Source organism: Castor canadensis, chromosome 7 (genome assembly GCF_047511655.1).
Source record: "Castor canadensis chromosome 7, mCasCan1.hap1v2, whole genome shotgun sequence".
Taxonomy (NCBI): Eukaryota; Metazoa; Chordata; class Mammalia; order Rodentia; family Castoridae; genus Castor; species Castor canadensis.
This window is the reverse complement of record NC_133392.1, coordinates 286,896-293,622: the sequence shown is the minus strand read 5'-3', so window position 1 is coordinate 293,622 and position 6,727 is coordinate 286,896. Positions and strand designations below refer to the sequence as shown.

The following is a 6,727-nucleotide window of genomic DNA, read 5'->3' as shown; positions in this document are numbered from 1 at the left end:
AGGAAGTACTTTGGGAATCATCCCCAAACAATACATTTACAGACCCAGAACAAGTTGGAATCCCCTGGCAGAAACTTTGTTCCTTCTGGCACCTTGCTTCCACCCCTCTTCCTCCACAACCTGCTCCTGTCTTCTCTTCTGGACCAGTGGATGGAGCAAGAACTATAGAACCAAAGATGGATGAGGAGAAAGAAGAGGGTAGAGAAGTCTCACTCCAGTCATTTTATGGCACCGGCCAGTTTTCTCAGGCTCCTGGGTAACCTAGACATGATTCCTGGGATTGAAAACATAAAATCAACATCATGAAGCTGAGGATTGGGGTAAGTTCTCTGTGCCCACCTCCCTGGACTTGTTCCACCTAACGCTGAGCCCAATTTTAAGCCCTGCTTTGGAGTCTTGCTCTGCAGTCTGCCTACAGATGAATGCAGTGGCAGATTAGCTCATCCCCTCTCAGGACCCAGGCACCACAGGGACTAGGGATTCACCACCCCCATATCACAAGTTCTGGGGACACCGAAGTGTGCCCTATGCTGATGCACACACACTGGGTATTAGTGAAGGTGAACAGTTGGTGTATATAACGAGGGAGGACTCATGCATCCCATATCCTTTGTCCCAAGGAGGACGGGGTGCCAGCTCTGCACTCAAAACTAGGCTCCCTAAACTAACTTTAAAAGGCTATGTTTATAATAATAATAAAAAGCTGCTGTAACCCAAGGTAAACTATTAGAGATTACTCTAAGATTGAAGGAAAAGAAGCACTTCTAGGGAGTAAATCTTGACAATCTCTGTTTTGATGTCCAAAAATACCCTAGGATAAGATCCCACTCCTCCTGGTCCTAGCTGTGTGTCACCCTGTGCCACTCCTGCTCCCCAGCTGCAGAGTACCATGTGGATCCATTCTGGGGTGGGGGTGCCCCCTACAGGATGAAGCTATCTGAAGGAACAGAGATGTGTTTCTTACAAGAAAGCAGTTGGAGAGCGCCGACATTAAGAGGAATTCCGGGTAGCAACTTCCCAATTAAAATGGAAGCCAAAACGGGGCTTTCAAAAGAGAAGTCTCCGAGAATTGGAGCAGCTGTTCTTGATGCACGGATGACACGCGCAGGAATTTCAGGTGCTCAGGGTTCTTGAGCTGCTCTGAGAATGAAAGTACAGACAGACTCCAGCAACAGAGGTCGGAAAGATTTTATTTGTAGAGAATTTATATGTAGAGAAGAGAAGAGAAGAGAAAGACTGCATATTGGGGAATGCAGGGGGACCCGGAAACTGGTGATCCCATGGGTCAGGGTGGGGAGTGGGTTTTATAGTCTTTTTTGCATTGCCTGAGGGCAGAGATGCCTTTCTGATGCAAACAGGCATTCCCTAGAGAGGAGAAGTGTCTCCTTGACTTTCCATGGTCTGTCCTTCAAGTCCCCCCTCTCAGTGCCCGCCCTAAATGTTGTTAGGAATAGTCTACAAAATGTATTCAGTAACTGCTTCCTGCTGACAGGGGGTGATGCAGGGCTGACCATGAGAGGGGTTGTCAAGGGGACCACAGTAGTAGGTTGTTTTCATCTCCATCAGAGGCATTTGTAGTTTGATGGATTCTAGGCGAGAAGAAACAAACGTGACAAGTAAGTTTAAAATGCAAGGCCCAAACACAAGCAAGAGAATAATGGCAACTATAGGCCCCAGAAAGGGTAGGAACCAAGTCCTGGAGGGAAGCCAGGATTTTATTTGTTCCCATACCTGAGTTGAAACCTGAGTTTCAAGAGATTGTTCCCAGAGCCACTTAGTCTGTTGGAGAATGTAATCTGCACGTTCCTCTACAATGCCCGAAGTGTTTATATGTGTGCAACAGGAGGTATTGGCCATGGCACATACCCCCCCTTGTCTGGCCAAAAGAAAATCTAGGGCCATTAACATACAGGCAAGGGATGACGAAGACCTTTGCATATCCTTAATAGCAAGGCCTACCTGGCCTGAGGGGTCCTCTACCACTTTGGTTAGGTTTTTTGAAGTTATATGATTGGAAATTACCCCATAACTGATTCCAGCAAGGGCTGCAACTAACACTGTTATCCCTAAAACTATTAAAGTAACCTCCTTTTTATCCCTATGGGAAGCTGTTCCTGTTGTAGTTAGTATTTCTCTTTTCTTCCAAATGGCTGTATGAGCATGCAGGATCAGGAAGGCTACTTAGAATCTGTATAGGTGTTGACTCTGTTCTTTTGACAGTCTTAGGGCTTCTGTTAGGGCCATTAATTTTGCCAGTTGAGCACTTGTATTGGAAGGACGAGGACCTGATTTGAGGATGCCAAATTCTGTCAGAACTGCAAACTTTAAATGTCTGACACCATTCTTGACAAAGGAACTGCCATCAGTGTATAATTCTAGATCTGGGTTTTTTAAGGGCCGATCAGTTAAGTCAGGTCAGGCAGCATAATTTTCCATAAGTACCTCCTCACACGAGTGTTCAGGATTTCCCTCTGCCTCTGGTAGAAGGGATGCAGGATTTAGGCTCTGACAAGTCCTTAAGTTATTTCTGTCCCTCCCAGAAGCTGGGCCTGGTATTTAAGTAGACTGCTGTCAGATAGCCAAAGTTCTCCTTTTGAGTTTAAAATTCTCCCTAGGTCATGTGGGGTGTAAACTGTTAAAGGGCAGTTTAGAATAAGTTTTTGAGCTTCAGGCACTAGAAGGCTTACTGTAGCCATTGCTCTAAGGCATCCTGGTCATCCCTTGGCTACCTTATCTAACTCTTTGCTTAAGTAACCTACTGGCTGGGGAGTGATGCCCTGGAGCTGAGTCACCATGCCCAAGGCCAGTCCTCACTTTTCATAGACATATAATTGAAACTTGTCTTGTATTGGGAGACCCAGGGTGGAAGCTGTCATAAGAGCCTTTTTTAATATGTGGGATGCATTTTCGGACTTGTCTTCCCATTCAATGAAAGGCTGGGTATCCTTCTGTGCTTCCTTAAGTATTTGATATAAGGGCCTGGCTAGGTCTGCATGTCCCAGGATCCAAATTCTACAGTGTCCTGTGACACCCAAAAAGGCCCTCAATTGCTTTAGAGTTTTAGGTAGAGAAAACATCAGGATTGGATGGTTTCTATCTTCTCCTATAGGCCTCATTTCTTTCTCCAGGACAAGACCTAAATATGTAACCCTAGACTGACACAATTGGGCTTTTTCTTTAGAGATTTTATAATCTTACCTGCTAAGAAGTTTAGTTAGGACTCAGTGGCTTGTGAAATCACAGGCTCACTTGGTCCACAGAGCAGGAGGTCATCTACATATTGTAGCAGAGTAGCTTGTGGATATTGTCACTCTGCCAAGTCTTGGATTAGAGCTAACCCAAAGAGGTGGGGGCTGTCTCTGAATCCCTGGGGGAGGACAGTCCAAGTGACCTGTCCAGACTTTATTGTGGGGTCCTCAAAGGCAAAGACAGGTTGATTTTTAGGGTGTAAGGGAATGCAAAAGAAGGCATCTTTTAAATCCAGGACAGAGTAGTAAGGGGTACCTGGATGTATTTGGGCTAAAAGCATATAGGGATTTGGACTACAGTTTGGAGAGGCACTATTGTTTTATTGATCAGGTGGAGATCCTGGACTAGCCTCCATTTGTTAGGTCCCTTCCTGACACTGAGAATAGGAGTATTCAGTGGTTACAGAGCCTGGAATAGAGGCCCAGGGACCTATCATTGGGTGGGAGGCTCTAGCCTCGGTTCCCCTGGGAACCGGGGACAGTGTGCCTTCCAATGTTTTCCCTGACAAATGAGGCAGGGTCCTGGAGGTTGCTTCCTCTGGAGGCACTCTCTCCTAAAATGGCCTGCCTGACCACATTAAAAGCATGTCCTAGGGTTTGGACTTTGCCTCGGGGAAGCCTCTCTGAGTGCTGTGATCAGAGCCTCCTGCTGCTTATCCTTTCTCTTTTCCTTTTCCAGGTCCTTCTTCTCTTTTTCTAAGTCCCTATTATAGTATACAGATGTGGCTACATGGACCAATTGCTCCCTTTAGTCACCAGTTTCTGAAGCTTTTTATGGATATCTGGTGTTGACTGTGTTAGAAATTTATCTTTTAGGATGATTTCCTCTTTCTGTGACTCTGGTATGATGTTGGTATGCTTTTGTAAAGCATCCTTAAGTCTCTGTAGGAAAGCTACTGAAGTTTCTAAGGGTCCTTGCTGTACAGCTGTTACTTGGGAGTAATTAAGAGGTTTTACCTTGGCTCTCCTTAGACCCTCAAGAATGCAGTGGATGAAATGGTTTTGACTCCATTCATCCTTGTCATTTTCAGGGTCCCATTTAGGGTCATAGCTAGGTATTGCCTGATCTCCTGTTGGAATTGGGAATTGAGGTTGCCTTTTAGGTATTCAATGCCTTTGTCTTTCGTCTTCATCCTTCTCCTCCTGTGAGGGCCCAATTTGAGACAGGCCTGTAGGGCTGCTTTTATCTAAGTGATAATTGTCTCCAGCTGTGACTGCCTGATCTAGTACCTGCTGTTTCTCCAGAGTAAGGGTCTTAGACAGCAATAGCATTACATCTTTCCAGCTCAAAGTTTTGGCTGACTTCTCTAAATCCCTGGATGTACTGATCTGGGTTTTCTGTGTAATTTCCTAAATCCTTTTTTATTTCTTTAAGTTCACTCACTCTAAAAGGAATGTGAGCCTTATCCCCTCCAGGAATTAACTGGAGGGGATAGAGTCCTGTGGGAGGATGTCTAGTGTGTGAGGTAGCTGGGTGAGGGGGAAGAGGTGGAGCTGATGGAGCATCAGATGGGTTTTTTGGTTCAAGGGAGTTTGGGGACTTTTTGCAAAGGGTTACCATGATCTGGGTATCTAGCCTGCATTTGTTCAGCCATTCTGTGTTGTCTCCAAGGAAACAGAACAGTTTAACATATGGAACTTTTGTCTATTTTCCCTCTTTTTACAAAACATATCTAATTGAAGAATGGTATTATAATTAATGCTCCCTCCTTCTGGCCATCTTTCCTCATCTCCCAGAGAATACTGTGGCCAAGCCTCAGTGCAGTAAAATTTGAATCATTTTTGTTGAAGACTTTCTGGATCAAGATCTTTCCAATGTTTTAATAAGCAGGCAAGGGGGGATCCTTCCTGGATCCTTGAGGCTTGATTCCCCATCTAAAAAAGGGAAACAAGGGAAATCGGTCACGTTAACAGAGGTTTCTCCTTTTACCTAGGCATCCCGAGATGAGGAGAAACTCTAGTGGGAGAGGGCGTCCCTGTCTCCTTTGCTCCTTCCATTGCCACGTGGAGGTAAGGCTGTGGAGGATTTACAGATATTTCAGGTGCATCCACTCCCCTGAAATGATCTTTGATTAATTGCTTATCTATTTTTACTTGCCTGTTTGCCTGGGGAGGAGAAATGTCTCCTTGATCTCCTGTGGTCTGTCCTTCATTCTCACCTCTTTTCTGATCTTTTCTCCCTTCATTCTTCTCTAGGCCATAAAATGAGACTAAAGAAGAAGAAATATTAGCATTCCTGGTGATTCTCCCACAGGAAATGTTTGGATCTTAAGGAGGAGTGTTGCATGATATTCAAGCAGGGAAATGGGACACCAAGGCTTTTTAGGAAGCAATATTTATTAGCATGCCTACAGTGACTCAGTGGGTTCCCATGCAAAGGCTGAGCCCCTTGTCTTAGATACTCGTGCAAGCAGGTTACAGAAGCAAGAAGCAAAGTTTAACCCATATATGGTTGCATGCATCTCTATTGGCTATTTCACCCTCAATGCTGTGTGACCTTCCTCAAGTTCAGATTCTTAAAGTTTATCTCCCTGCTATGTTACCCGCCTCCTCCCTGCTACAGGAGATATTAAGAGAAAAAGTTAATTATCTTTTACAATAACTTATGGCTAAACCTGACATTAAAATGCCTCCAAATTGACTCCAATTGCAGCTGTGGTATTCTGAGCCATTTGTGTACGTCTAAATGGATCTGATTTTCTGCAGTTTGTCTGACAGTTGGTGATCAGCAGGGAAGGATATGAGATGTGAAGAACCCTGGAAGCGTGAGAAGAATGGTGATTTGCAGTAGAATAAAAGGCACTGAGCCGGTCTTGTCTGCTCCCACCCCTCCAGGAAAATTCTGACTCAAGCGAATGACTGAAGAGTTTATCTGAGGGTACTCCCTAAATTAATACAATTGTATATATGTGTCATTTTGCATGTTCATCTGTTAAGCATTAAGCACGGGGCAAAAAACATAATCTGCCCCTGGAATTCCAGAAAACAACTGACTAGTTTTTGTGGCTGTTTTTCACTTTTGAGCTCATTTTTATGTGTGCTTAAATTGACATGTTTTAGCATGCCTAATTTAAAACATTCTTTTTTGTGCACACATATATGTGTGTAAGAACATCTTTAGGATGGTGCATTTAAGAAACATTTTTATTAGCATATATTAGTTGTACAGGTGATTTTGTAAGAGGCACTCAAATAGTTTTTGCTGAAAAGCACTGACTCCTTGGGCATACAAAAGAGGAGAAGCTTGGCACCTTGCTTCCATTTTGTATCTGTTTTTGCTCTAAGCCATTCTTTTTGCAATCACCTTGGAGTCCAGAAGGGACAGAACTAATAACATCTTTATGACAAGGGACTGAAACTTCTTGTAAGGAACAGCAGAGACTTGAAGCACAGACCACCCCTATGTTCATCCCCACCATCATTCTCCCTCATTCCCCTCCCCACTACTTAAAAATTATTCCAGCAGGTTTTATTATTAT

The 6,727-nt window shown here is 44.2% G+C and overlaps 1 long non-coding RNA gene across 1 annotated transcript; it reads left to right on the top strand.

Annotated features, from left to right (window-relative positions):
• The first annotated feature begins 978 nt into the window (after positions 1 to 978).
• LOC141424723 (uncharacterized) lies at positions 979 to 6,482 on the top strand. The gene is made up of 3 exons (XR_012449573.1): positions 979 to 1,117; positions 5,183 to 5,258; positions 5,445 to 6,482. It is a non-coding gene; the product is annotated as an uncharacterized lncRNA (long non-coding RNA).
• The last annotated feature ends 245 nt before the right edge of the window (positions 6,483 to 6,727 follow it).